At 40.5% G+C, this 15,184-nt stretch overlaps 1 protein-coding gene across 2 annotated transcripts in view; it reads right to left on the minus strand.

The window, feature by feature from the left end:
* The window catches only part of COL8A1 (collagen type VIII alpha 1 chain), a 148,856-nt gene that overhangs the window by 67,511 nt on the left and 66,161 nt on the right, over nt 1-15,184 (minus strand). Inside the window, exon 1 of one of the 2 annotated variants that reach the window (XM_044381413.3) lies at nt 12,309-12,456. The exons of the other annotated variant lie outside the window; for it this stretch is intronic. The gene's annotated coding sequence lies outside the window, so the exon portion shown is untranslated. Of the gene's footprint in view, nt 1-12,308; nt 12,457-15,184 lie in introns of those variants that run through there. 2 annotated transcript variants of the gene reach the window in all.

The raw sequence follows: 15,184 nt of genomic DNA on the forward strand, positions 1-15,184 counted from the left end.
ACTGACTGCAATTGTGGCTTATGCCTTTAAGAGGTCTTCTGAGGAGGGGGGGTCATGAGTCATCTGATATGTCAGAAAGGCTACTTCTTACATTTTCTGTCTGGGCTCCTTTTTTCCCCAACATTGTTGACAAGGTATGCAGATTGAAATTCTATTTAATAAGCTTTCTTTTGGGGGGCACGTTTTACAGAGTGCATATAAAAATTCCACTGTCAGTATTATTAAATGGCTCTAGGTATTATCTTCATGGAGTCAATGATTTTGCATTTTGGTTCTAATCATTCTGATGGAATGTTTGTCTTAGAAGTAATTTTTTCCAGTGCAACTCCCTGGGTGCTTATTCAAGATGCTGGTCTGATGGATGAACTTTTGCTGGCTGAAGGAATTCAGATAAGCAGGGTGCTCCCAACCAACATGAGAATTGAGAACGCTCTCAGAGAAGTCTTTTGCCTACATGCACACACCAATCGGTTGCAGTTAATAAGTCTACCAGAGAACTATTACCATACACTGTACCAGGTTACTTCTGGCCTAAATTTACCAACCTCTGTATGTGCCAGAGTGTGGTAAAGTGAGATGTGGCACACCAGGATTTAATTTAGATTCAAATGGGTATCACATAGTAAGGAGTTTACAGACTACAAATTCTTCCACCCTTAGAAGAAAGGGGTTATGCTAGTATAATGGGTAATTATTTTAATAAAGGCAATCTGAGAAGTGCCCCCAGAGTGAATGCATAAGACATTTTATATTCTCTCTTAGACTACATGAAATATGGAAATATAATACACTGTTCAGAGACTCAGTCTCTGGGAGTCTCTTAGGCTTTGTGGATTGGTTTAGAGAAAAAATATTTCCGGTCCTCACCCAACGCCACTTTTAACATTCCCACTTACTAATGACTCAGTCAAATTGCTTCTTTCAAGGAGCAAAGGAGGACTGCAAAATCAGAATGCCACCCTTTGTTTATTTTCTCAGATCCCAAGAAAAAATTATTTTCTCTTTGCTGACAGTTTATGTAGCTCTAGCCACGACAAGTCTTTGCTTGTTCTGAGATACATGCAGAAAAGGGTTGCATTGGAAGGCTTTCATTACAGATACCAACTGCTGGAAGCATAAATAACCTCTTAGCATTTCAAGACAACATGGAATAAAGGGGAGAAAAGTTAACAGGACTCATTCTACCTATCCGGCTTAGGATTTTTTTTTTTTTTTATTTATTTATTCGACAGAGATAGAGACAGCCAGCGAGAGAGGGAACACAAGCAGGGGGAGTGGGAGAGGAAGAAGCAGGCTCATAGCAGAGGAGCCTGATGTGGGGCTCGATCCCATAACGCCGGGATCACGCCCTGAGCCGAAGGCAGACGCCCAACCGCTGTGCCACCCAGGCGCCCCCCGGCTTAGGATTTTTTGATGGGGAGTCATGAAATGGCATTACCACCTACCCAATGGCATAAGCCCAGTACTTCAGAGTCATCCTGGATTCTCTTCTTGCCTCATCTCCTATATCTAAATCATGGTAAACCTGTCAGCATCTTCAAATATATCACTAATATATTCATCTCTTACTGTCTCTACTACTTGTCCAAGCTACTATCATTTCTCATTTGTTTACTCTAATAGTCTCTTAGATGTTCTTTCTACAATTCTTGTACCCCTATCCCATCTGACCTCTCATTCTCCACCTAGTAGCCATATGAATTCATTAAAATTATAAATTAGATTATATTATTCCTCTACTGCCAACCTTCCTATGGCTTTTTGATGCACTTAGAATAAAACATAAACTCCCCCTAGCCTAAAAAGCCCTATATGAACCTCCAGCTCCATCTTACACCCAACTCAACTGTGTTCATTTTCCTATAACCATGATGACCTTCTTGCTGTTCCCATAAATCACAAAGCTTATTGCTGTCCCCAAGAACTTTGAATTTATAATTCCTTTGGCCTGTAATTTCCAACTTTCAAAATTTTAAATGATTCAAGTCTGAACCCAAATGTCATTTCCATAAAGGGACATTCCCTATGTAAAGAGGCTCCTTCTCCCCCACATCATTCTCTATAGTATTCCCTTTATTTACTCTTCATGGCACTTGTTTATTTAATTGAAAATAATTTGTTTATTTAATTGTTTTCTTGTTTACTGTCTCTCTACTAGACTATGAGCTACTTTAGAGAATGAACTTAGCCTGTCTTATTCTTTCTTGTACTCCCAGCGCCTAAAATCATGCCTTAAATATTTGTTGAATGAATGAATGGGTGGATGAAGGGAGAGATGAATGACAGGCAGATGGATGGAAATAGATCCCTGGGACTGTGGCCAACAAACATAAAGGAAGCTGCTCACAGGTGGCCAGTAAGATGCAGAAGTGTATTTAAGTTGTAATAGCCCCAGAACAAAGGTCAGTTCCTCAGATAGATTCTATTTCATCATTACGTCTGTGGAAATTTTGGGAAGCACTAGATGCCTACACCAAGAGCTCCATGAGTCATTTGTTTCCTTGAGAATCTGGAAACTTTATGAGATTGGCTTTAGAAAGTGCTTCTTTCTAGCCAGCTGGTCCTAATGCTTACGCTTTACTCTCATAATGGAGGGTGCCCTTGGGGGAAATAGAATGTCATGACTTTGAGGTGGGTCAAGTTTTAGGAAGTCAAGTAGAGCACTAACTCAAAAACAGATGGTCTGGATATGAAAAAGAATAGAGCCACTTGCATTACAGCCACAATTGTGTGGTGGTGGTCCCTGTACCGTGAGTCATCAATACATGTGTTTTTAGACACGTTGAGAGAGAGATGTCAAGGGCTCTCATTTAAAATGTGAAAGTCTGAAATTGTCATTCAAATATATCTATGGATAGACTTCCCGTTGGATGTGTTTTCCATTTGCCCGATTTTAAGTGTTAACCTGGAGAAACGTCCAGACTGCCTTTTCTCCTCCCCTCCCATCAGAGCCACAAGCTCCTGGCGTTCTGTTTTTATGTAGGAAACCAGATTAAGTAAAACAGCTTCTCTCCATAAGACAAATCCTCTGGTGGCCAGTCTGGGGCAAGCTGTCTCCTCCTGTGCAACTACACACTCTGTATTTGAATAGAACACTGTTAACATTTCTTTTAATTGTATTTTCTTCACAAATCTATTCCAAGAGTTTGTAATACTCTTAAACGGTAAGCCAAGGGGATTATGGCGGCAACTTTATTCAAACAATACCACTGCTCCTTGAGAGAGGGATTAAACAGGGCTTCCAGGCGGCCGTCTGGCAGGGTACTTAGTTCTCAAGAGGTTGCCCAGTGCCCAGGATCAACAACCGAAAGAATGCTTTAGAGAGAAGGTACTGAAGGTCTTAACTGATGCAGGACTCAAGTAACCCTGCTGTAAGAGTTTACAGCTTTCTTCCATAGAAACTTGTGGATTCTCTCCTTTAGGGAGCATCTGGCATTTAGCAAGTTCAGGGGACAGCAAAAAAAGCAGAAATATGTCTGCTCTAATTCCATCTTAAAGCTTAAACAGGCTGAACAAGGGGCATGAGGAGACTTTGAATTTTGGAAGGTGGGAGGGATCACTCTTGGTTAAGTTCAGTGTACTTCATGATATCCATTCTGGCCCTCTCCCTACTGGTTGTGTGAACTTGGTCAAATTAATTGAATTTTTCTTTTTTTTTTTTTAAAGATTTTTTATTTATTTATTCGACAGAGATAGAGACAGCCAGCGAGAGAGGGAACACAAGCAGGGGGAGTGGGAGAGGAAGAAGCAGGCTCACAGCGGAGGAGCCTGATGTGGGGCTCGATTCCACAACGCCGGGATCACGCCCTGAGCCAAAGGCAGACGCTCAACCGCTGTGCCACCCACGCGCCCCTAATTGAATTTTTCTTATCCTCAGTTTCCTTATCTGCAACATGGGGACAATAATAAGTAACTCTCAATGATGTAATCAGAACTAAGTGAAATAAAGTTTACAAAGCACACAGCGGAGGCCTGGCACAAAACAAGGACTCTATGAGTGTGAGCTGCTATTATCAAAGTGTTTTTTTTCTTTAAGATTTTATTTATTTATTTGACAGAGAGAGAGAGAGACAGCCAGAGAGAGAGAGGGAACACAAGCAGGAGGAGTGGGAGAGGAAGAAGCAGGCTCCCAGCAGAGCAGGGATCACACCCTGAGCCGAAGGCAGATGCTTAATGACTGAGTCACCCAGGTGCCCCAATCAAAGTTTTTATTTCTATTTTCTCCCTTGTTCAGGTTAGACAAGTTGTTCTCAGTACTGCTAGAACTTTTCTTTCTCAACATCTGAGACACAAAGGCATTCGGTGGCTCCTATTGGGGTGACTGACTGTCCCAGTTTGCCTGGGACTGAGGAGTTCCCAGGGACACTGGACCTTCAGTGCCAAAACCAGGAGAGACCAGGGCAAACTGGGCTGGGCAATCACTACCTTTGGAAAGGTCCCACGCCAGATTCCCAGTTCTGTGAGGTCTTCCTTAGGCTAGGCAATGCTTAAAAAAACAGTCACTCATGATGCTCTTTGAAATTCACCTTGTTTCTGGAAAATCTTTAGATCTTTTCCCTTACATCATCTCTGCAGACATGGGGCTACAGGCAGTGCTGTGTTTCACAGGCCAAGGGAGAGCGGGGTTCTCTACGCATCTTCAGCGGCTTGTTTTTCAATTCAGGGCTTATAAATCAAGGGCCCGGATGTCCGGCAGGCTGGGAGGTGGACCATGGAAAGGAATCAGGATAAACTGAAATGACTTTTGCCATTGGCTTGGCCAGTACACCTTGCCAAGAGGTTTTTCCCTCAATTTGAAAAAGATCAGTGTTATAAGGGGAAATGTACTCCATATGTTGCTCATGCCTTTTCCCTCAATTCACAAAAATGCCATCTTCTTAGAGAGGTAGAGTTTCCAGGAATTGTTTGGAATCTTTTTCCTCAAAGAAAGTACCACTCCAATAGTCACAAATAGCTCAGTATTTCTTCACGGTTCTAGGTGGGAATAATAAACCTGATTTTGGTTTCTGCCCCAATGGCCCTAAGAGCATTCTCTCCTAACCTTTTAAAATCTATTATTCCAAAGTATAATTTTGTCCCTTTCCAAAGAGTACAGATTTTCTGTTTTGTTCAACTCCAAGTTTACCTGAATTTAATAGAGGTCAACAAAAACCTGACAGGTTCAAGTATTTTTATTAGTGGAAAGAGAAGTCACAAACCAAGAACATTACTTCTATTTATTGATAGCATTAAATGCTGTTTTGTTTTGTTTTGTTTTTAACCAGTCTTAGTTTGGAAGCATAAATCATCATTAGGGAGATAGATAGGTAGGACATATCTCCCTCGTTTGCTTATTTTTTTCCCTAAAAAAGATTCTGCTAAAAAAGAACCATTCTGACAAAACAGATGAACATCGGAGGCAGGGTAGGTGGGTGTATGGGGTAGGAGAGGCAAACCAGAAAACAGACTCTTAACTATAGAGAACAAACTGATGGTTACCAGAGGGGAAATGGGTGGGGGGATGGGGGACATAGGTGATGGGGATTAAGGCGGGCACTGTGATGAGCACCAGTGTTGTATGGAAATGTTGAATTACTATATCATACACCTGAAACTAACATTACACTGTATGATAACTAACTGAAATCTAAATAAAGACTTGAAAAAAAAAAAAGAACCATTCTCCTTGGCTTAATCTTTTAATTTTTCTCTAGCCCGTATTCTGTCCCTCTGCTTTGAAAAGTAAAATTCACCTGTTTTTCTGTGACCCCACCAATTGCCTCTGAGCTCTGATGTGGTTCAGTTTGTCCATGGTCTGAGGACCAGACAGGCCTGAAATCCTTTGTGGTTTATCAGTAAGGGGCCTCACCCCCACATCCCCCAGGTATTAGGTCACCTCCACTTGTTTGTCTGGCCAGAACTGGCTTCCTTTTCTGAGACTGGAAGCCAGATTGGTTCATCACCAGAATAGGAACCTGGAACTGACATTGGTTTTGCAGATGTGCAAAAAAATCCCAGGAGTTTTGAAAAAAAAAAGAAAGGGGAAAGGGTTTTGAGAAGACAAGACAAAGGGTTTTTAGAGGGCTAAAAACAAAACAATTAATCATATGGTGACTGTTACACTTGTTTCTATTAAGGTGACTCCCTTTCTCTGCATTTTTAGACTAAAATCCAATTCCATTTTTATGTAACTACTGAATGACTATCACAAGTTTTTTCTTTGTTTCTCTCTCTTTTGTTACTGTTGTTTCTCAAAGTCAAAAAAGAAGATTTTCAAATTGCCTTCTCAATCCTGAACCAGAAAAGGAAGTGATTTCACATGTGACATAATGAAGTGAAAGGGCTGTGCTCAACCAGCGCCTGGTCCGCTGCAAAGGTTTGCCTTTGGGGGGGGAAGAAGTCTAGAAAAGAGTCTTAGAATTGTCATAATAAATTGCCCGGGCAACCGAAGTTTCTCAGCACCCTTCACCATTTCTGACTTGAGGATGGCTTTGCCTTTTAGCACCCAGAAAGAATTCCAAAATGGTGGATGTCATCTCCCATAGGTGAGACCCCGGAGTGGGGCCAGAAATCATATAAGAAAATACTGTATTTTTTTTCTACCTCACATTTCCCCAGTTCCTCAAGAAATTATGACTTTACAGCAGAAGTTTCCCGAGTCTTTAACAGTGTAGGCAGCGTGGGCCCTGGACTCAAACAGCCAGGATGTTAACTTTACCACTTTCCATTTGTGTGACTGTGGGTTAGTTATTTAGAGTCTCTAACTCTATTGTCTCATCTATAAAAGAAGAATAATTACAAGAATAGTAGTAATAATGATCATAATAATAATTCCTGTGCCTGGCACAAATATTATTAAAAGTCAGCAGACTGATCATTTCCTGACAATAGCTACCAAGTAGATTAAACTTTTGGAAGGTCAGTGAAAACCTCTTCCTCTGTGCTTGCATTTCTTCAGCTTTGGTTCATGCAATGTTTTTGGAATTTTGTTTATGGGGTACTGGAAACTTAGCTTAGTTTAACAATGTCTCTTTAATTCGGACATAAATGGCATTTAATTTAATTTAATTTTTAAAAATTTTATTTAAGTTTTACTTAGTTAACATACAGTGCAATATTGATTTCTTTCTTTTTTTTAAATTAAAATTCAATTAGCCGACATATAGTACATCATTGGTTTCAGATGTAGTGTTCAAGAATTCATCAGCTGTGTTTATAACACCCAGTTCTGGGGCACCTGAGTGGCTCAGCAGGTTAAACTAAGTGTCTGCCTTTGGCTCAGATCATGATTCCAGAGTCCCGAGATTGAGCCCCATGTTGGGCTTCCTGCTCAGTGGGGAGTCTACTTCTCCCTCTTCCCCTGCTCCTCCCTGGGTCTTGCTCGCTTGCTCTCTTGCTTGCTCACTCTGTCTCAAATAAATAAAATCGTAAAAAAAAAAAACCACCCAGTGCTCATCACATCATGTGCCCTCCTTAGTGCCCATCACCCAATTACCCCAACTTCCACCACCCAGCAACCCTCAGTTTGTTTCCTATAGGATTTGCCCCAAAGATACAAACATAGTGATCTGAAGGGGTACCTGCACCCCAATTTTCATAGATAGCAGCAATGTCCACAATAGCCAAACTGTGGAAAGAGCCAAGATGTTCATCAACAGATGAATGGATAAAGAATATGTGGTGTATATATACAATGGAATATTACTCAGCCATCAGAAAGGGTGAATATTTACCCTTTACGTTGATGTGGATAACTGACATTTAAAAAAATAGTTATAGTTTTATTATTTTTCTGTATTAAATCCTGTTATTGGTACTTGGAAAATACATGGAGATAACAGAGCTGGTTTATTTTATATGTACTGTGGCTTTCCTTCTGTCACCACCTGCTCCTCCCCCATGGGTGACACTTCCCTTTTGGGTGGGGTACAGAGAGAGAATATTTGGGAAGTAGCCCAGTTGAGGTCTGGGAATTATCCCAAATTCATAGATGACAGTGCTTTGCTCCAGGATTCCTCGGTCATCTCTCTCTAGTTTATCATATAACCCAGAATTTTGTTTCTGGGCTATGGCATTTTTAGTGAGTTAAATAGCCAGTCTCTCCTCACATGAGAGAAGTGATTTGGGTGTGTGATTAAAAGGAATTTCTTTATGTATCATTGTGGTTCTTTATATTTTGATTAAAAAAATACTTCGTTTTAAGCTTTGTTCTTGAAAATCTTTCAAAATACATTACAACAAAAAGAGTCATCTTCTGGGCAGAAATTAATTTTAATTACCAGATAATGCCTCTGTTGACATTCAGAAGATTGATCACATAGACCAAACAGAATGGATATGGGGTCAGATTCAATATAGAAAGACATATGATCACCCTGTGGGTTCTGATGTCTGACTAAATTGTTCATATCAAATTATTTTATTTGCTTTATCATTTTTTATTAAAAATGGAAGTAGATTAATTCCTAAAATTGAGGATTACCTAAAAATACAGTTTTTTTAAAAATAATATTTTTTTATTATATTATGTTAGTCACCATACAGTACATCCCTAGTTTTTGATGTAAAGATCCATGATTCATTACCTGTGTATAACACCCCGTGCACCATTCAATATGTGCCCTCCTTGATACCCATCATCAGCCTATCCCATTCCCCCACCCCCTTCCCCTCTGAAGCCCTCAGTTTGTTTCCCAGAGTCCATAGTCTCTCATGGTTCATTCCCCCTTCTGAGAAATTGATTTGCTTCAGTTCAACTCAACAAACATTTATTGAGCATCTACTATAAACTAGAAAGTGCCAAAATTTTAAAATTCAGTAATGTTCCTTGTCCTGATGGAGCTTATAGTCTGATGTAGAATAGGGATGTTGAACAAGTCAATTACCAGTATGATAAGGGAGTAGACAGGGACTATGAGAGGGTAGAGCATAGGAATTAATTCAGTATGCAGCAGAGATTCTTAAACTTTCCTGTGTGTATGAATCTCCTAGGAATTTGTTGAAATTTGGTTTTCTGGTCCCTGGTCATTCTGATGTAGTGGTCCATGGGCCACACTTTGGGAACACTGGTGAAGTGACTCAGGAAAAACTGCCTTAAGAATTGTCTAGAGGATGAGAAGGAGTCGCCTTTCTAACTGGTGGTTGGAGGAGATCTGTCCAGTCAGATAGGAGTAGGAAGAAATGTGTTAGAGATGGGGCAAAAGGGATACAGAATGATAGGCTTCCTTCCTAGGGGGCCCTGAACCCAGTGGGTCCAGGGAAAGAGTCCTAGTTCCTTTGCTTCCAGGTGTTCGTCTGAGGAAAAAATATTTTGGTTGGGTTGCCTTCTCAGGTGAGCACTTGGAAAGCAAGGCCTACTTTTTCAGATAAAACTTCCTAACACCAAAATAGAAGAAAACCACACACACACACACACACACCCCAAAAACAGACAGGGAGAAAGGAAAGTATGCACCCCGGGTCTAATTTCACCCTCAGACATTCCCACCACTGGAAATGGAGTAGTTGGAAAATGCCTTCATAAGCAGGATTTGGTGGTATAATTAGAAAATTATCTCTTCCTAGAACATTTTGTGAAATTCTGCTGCGAGGTGTCAACAGGTCCCTGTGGGGCTCTCTCCGGCGGAGCTGGACTGACACATGTAAAATACAGCGGGGTTCCAAAACAGCCGCTGTAGAATCTCAAGTATGTGGAAGGAGGTTGCTGTGTTTGCCAGTACGGTTTTTCCAAAAAAGAAAAATTCTGCAGAGATCAAAGAGGGGTGGAGGAAGTGGGCTCTAGCCTCAGGAGGAAGGTTTTGTCATCAGAAGAATTCAAGCTGTTGAGTTTCTGGTGAGGCAGATCATTGCGCCAAGAGAGACAAGTGAATCTCTGAGTTTCTGATGTGAGGTGAAGAGGAATGGAGACCCAGCGAGGAAGGAGAAAGGAGGAGTTAAGCATAGCCGCTCTCATCGGAATTATGTGCCTGACCACAGACTGTCTTGAGGTCTCTGGCATCTTTTTCAGTTTCCCGTTCTAGAACAGAACTTGCTCAGGGCTCCCTCAGATGCCTGCTCACTACAATATCACCAGCAGCTGCGTCTTTGAGAAGAATGTTCGGGATGATGTATGGGTAGCACAAATAACACTCCAAGGTTTTCTCTTAACATTTTTCTCCTCTTTTTAAAAATTTAATTTTTTTTTTTTTAGAGAGCGCGCGTGCGTGCGCGCGCACGCATGCATGTGTGCGCATGCGCACCTGGGTGAGGAGGGACTGAGGGAGAGGGAAGGGAGTTTAAGCCGACTCCCCACTGAGTGCGGAACATCAGGAGGGGCTCCATCTCAGGACCTTGAGATCATGTCCTGAGGCGAATTCCAGAGTCGGAGGCGTAACCACCTGAGCCACCCAGGTACCCCTCCTTTCTTTCTTTCTTTTTTTTTTTTTTTATGTTGGGAAAATCAGGCCAACCCAAGGAGAAGGGAAGTGCGACGTAGTAGTCCCAGGAATGTGCGTCAGAGGCTGAAGGACGAGGAGAGGTGGATGTTGGAGTTGACAGATGGGAGAGCTCTGCTCTGGAGTGAGACCCTTAGGGTTCTAATCCTGACTGCATTTCTTACTAGCAGTGTGATTTGTGGAGAAAGCCTAACCCCTCTGTGCCTCAGCTTTCCATCTGTAAAACACGCAATAGTATCCACCTTGCAGGGCTGTTGGGAAGATTGAATGAATGTAGAGCAGTATGTGCACATAGTAAGTGCGTAATAGATGCCAAAATAATTTTGCTAAACATATGTACATTGATGTAGATGAGCAGGCATTTAATTTAATTATTTATTTGTTTTTATTTATTTTATATTTTTCTTACTTGATGGCACTTTATCCAAATTTCTCTCTTGGAATAATGCCCCAAGTTAATCAGGGCCTGGGCCCCATCATGTGGATCAGAGTGCCTTTCCCACACCCCTGTCTAATGCATCAGGACCAAAATAAAATGGAAGCAAAAGACGGTGCAGTGACCTCTTCCTGAACCCACTGGCACGGCTTGTTGGGGAGGTAGCTATGTACCTGCTCTTCCTAAGAAATGATGGGTCATTACTATAGGAAGAAGGATGATAATGTTCAGCTCACTGAGGTGGGAAGGTACCCTTCCATTGGATGTGAAATTGAACTGGCCCCTGATGCCATCTTGGAGCTTGAGGGCCTGGTTATTCTGCCCAGATTGCTGCCTTGTAATCCTGCTCCTCAGATCAGCACAGCTCTACCCCTTGGTGTCAGCAATGGTGTGAGCAAAGGGTTAATTTCGTGTGTGTGTGTGTGTGTGTGTGTGTGTGTGTGAATTTTTATAATCAATCATGTTTCCCTTTGCACATGGCTTGCTAGGAAGATCCAGGCCTGATGCATGACCTGCCCCTTTGGTGTACCTTCTTTCTCCACACTCCATTTTACTTTTCTATCTTTAGTTCCTCTTTGACCCCTCTTCTTCACTTATAATTAACCTATTTATCGTACTGCATTGTCTGCATCATTAAAAGCTGACCCAAGGAACAGAGAAAGTGAGAAATTTAAAAAACACGTATTATGTAAATCAATCAAAGGTGTTGGTCATTCAGTGAGATTGGTGCAGATCCTGGCAACTCCCTTACATAAATTTAGCTCTCTTCCTTGGCACTTTATATGAGAATGTCCCTTTGGTAGTGATTCCAATAAAATACAGATATTACTAATGAAAAGCCAAGGTTATATACCTTTCTTAAGTAGTTACTAAATCTACGAGTGCAGAGGTGTAAAGGTTAGGTCTGAGTTAATTATTTAGAAATGACATGAAAATATGCACATTTAGGTGACTGAATTGATGTAACTTGTGTTCTATAGACATGGCAGCTGACAGACTCCAAACTTAACTGTCCTAACCAGCCAACGAGTCAGAACTGTTCATCATGATCAAACAGAAAGGTCATCTTGTAAGAACAAAAGGCCGTCAGTCTGAAAATGTGTTTAGAGATTTGGAATTCTAATTCTGGAATTCTGTCCGGAGTTCAGCAATTTTTCTCCATTTTTCCTTGGGAGAATGACCATATCACGGATGGTTGAGCACACTGTGTTTTATTTATTTTTTATTTTTTATTACGATATGTTAGTCACCATACAGTATATCATTAGTTTTTGATGTAGTGTTCCATGAGCACACTGTGTTTTATAAAAAGACTCTGAACTTCCCACTCTCCTTAGCTGGGTTCTAACTAAGGAGAAAAAAAAGAAAAGAAAATCACTCTGGAAACAAAGCTGGTTTTCACTGAGAAAAATTTCCTTGCTCTTTCAAATAAGATTATGTTAGGAAAATAGAAGACCTACCTGCAGATCTTTTCTGATGTTTCTGTCAAGAGTTCACACCATCACTGTTTTTCCAGTAATAAGGAGGGCAACTGCAAACACATATATGTGTGGTTTTTTGGGGGGTTGTAGAGAGGACAAGACTAGGTTGCCCTTTGCTCTTCTAAAGTATGTACATATTTTTCCTGACCTAACAGTAATTTACTTACCTGTCACTCAGTTCATTGTAGTTATGATTAAGAACCATACAATTGGACTTTTTCCTAAAATGCTCAACATGTTTATAAAAACATATAAAGAGATAGGAAAAGATAATGTGTGCTATGAAAAAATAAGCCAATATTTTAAAACAGGTATTACTATTTATTATAATGTTTGCTCTCTGCTGGAAAGATGTTAAAATTGGGTGACTTGAATAAATAAAAAATTATTCATCTTTTACTTTGATCATTATGCCCCTAAAAAGATTATATCTGGGGCAGGAGTTTATTCACCTGCAAATCATAATGAAATCACTCCACTTTTTTTTTTAAAAAGTGAACTTTTAACTTCTTCCAATTTTTAAAACATAAGCTATGTTCTTTATGTGCAGACTACTATGTAAATCAAATGATCTGCCTTGTGTTATAGTTTTTTCAACCCCTACTGTGATAGATCTCTCTCTTGGGACCTTTAAAAATTGCTGTCACATGAGCTTTTCCCAGCATACAAATAATTCAAATATAAAGGGAGAGAAATAAATAAAATCAAGTGGTGTGTACCATTCTTCTGGACTTTCATGATGTCCTTAAATTAAAGAGAAGGCAGTGTGCAAATTCTAATAGAGAAAGAATATAAGGAACCCTCTATTTACTGAGAAGAATTCCCAATGGTGTAAATCAGTGGTCAAGAACTCAGAACATAGATTGCCTATGGAAACGATGGAGGTTGGGCTCCAATCTGGTTCTCAGAGGCACACTTAATTCATAATAGAGGCTCCATAAATTTTTTAAATGAATAAATAAACTCTCACAGAGAGTCAGTACATTAGAACTACCTGAAGATTATAATGGGAATCAAATGACTCTACCATTAGCTTGTTTTGTGGGGGTCAGGAACAGAATAACATATAATGTCATCTGTTTCCTAGATATAGCGTCCTGCCTGTCAAATCTGAAAGAGCACCTACCTACATGCCTTGCTGGACAATTCTTTCACCTTTTAATAATTCCTTTCCCAAAGTCCCGACATCTACTACCTACTTTCTTGCCGTTCTAAGCTGCCTCCACGGTGCCTTGCCCCAGACTATCATGGTATCCATGTTCAAAAGTGCCTGCTCAGCCTTTCTTCTCTCAAATCTATCAGTGATCAGTGGAGGGGCGCTCTGACGGTGAGAAGAGGAAAGTCCTTTCACACTCCTAGAGGTGTATGTATGTAACTTTCAAGATTCAGAAGAGTAGTGCAGAAGTGTAATAATATAACATGAAATGATCCAGGTTGTTCTTAGTCTGAGGGGCTCAGAGAGAGAATGGGAGTTATCTGACTGGAAGGAGGGAGTGAATGCTGAGGCAGGGTAGAGCTGACTGGAAGCTGAGTCCGGGACTGCTCTGAGGAACAAGGGCAGCTGTGAGCTGTGCTACATATTCAGGACTGTTATTAACTACTATCTTTGCATTTTTTCCTCCTTTTTTTCTTGCTAGAGAGCAAGGGGGAGGGGCAGAGGGAGAGGAAGAGAGAGAATGTTAAGCAGACACCCTGCTGCTGAGCATGGAGCCTTATGCAGGGCTCCATCTCACAACCCTTTGATCACAACCTGAGTGGAAACCCAAGAGTTGGATGCTTAATTCAACGGAGCCACCCCTCCTCATTTTTGATATAATATATATATGCTTTCTCCTGTGACCAGGTTGTAAATTCGTTGAGTGTAGGAAAACCCTATGTGTAGTATTTCTTTAGCTTCCTCTTCAAAGTGTTAAGTCACTCAGTGGGTTCTCTTTGAGCTGAATTGGGTTTTGGTTGTCTGGTGGGATTCATTTGATTGACTTGGCAATTTCTAAAAAATGAATGAGAAGAAAACACCATGCTTGGAGTATAATCATTATTATGTGATTATTTATGTATATGTCACCACATTTTAACCTAATGACTTAGATAAACATTTTACATAATTATTTATATAAAAAGATGGCTTTTCACTAATATTATGAATTCTAATTTTGAGAGATCTAAAACTCTGGCACATCACAGAAGGAGCTAATTTAGTTATGTTTCCTTGTGTTCAAAGGTGATGGTAAAAAGATTTAATGATAACTTTCTTTTCAAACTTTTGACAGTCAGGTGTCTAACCTTTAAAAGAATTGTGGAGGAGATTTGACAGGATTATAATACAAATTTTGTGAAGAATTTCTTTACAAGTTTTAAATAATTGGACAAATCTGAGTTATCTGGGAATGAGGGCTGAGAATCCCTTATGAGTAATATCGGCAGAGTGATCATTGAAAAGGAATCTCAGTCCTCTCCATGTTTCCCTTAACTTTGCACCGTGCAGGCAAGAAAATGAACAAGGTCCCCTTCCACTCGTGCAGTTGACAGGTTAGGTATCTGCTACAAAGTTATTATCAGGTTCTGCCAATAACTCCTATATTCCTGACTTGCAATAGACTTAAAAAAAACCCCAACATTTTGACCCAGGCATGTCTTTCTGACTCACTGTCTACAAAGTGCAATATAGTCCGTGAGATAATGGAAGTGGAATGAGGCAAAATGATGCTTCTCTCCTCAATTAGGACTACCCCTAGTGGTCTCCATCCAATGACATTTGCATAAATTTTCCATGTCTCAGCCTTTGACGTCTGTCTTGAGAAGTGGTAGAGTGTAGAGATTAAACACATGACCTTTGGAGTCAGGTTGTCTGGGCT

The sequence above is a fragment of the Ursus arctos genome, unplaced genomic scaffold, assembly GCF_023065955.2.
Source record: "Ursus arctos isolate Adak ecotype North America unplaced genomic scaffold, UrsArc2.0 scaffold_4, whole genome shotgun sequence".
NCBI lineage: Eukaryota > Metazoa > Chordata > Mammalia > Carnivora > Ursidae > Ursus > Ursus arctos.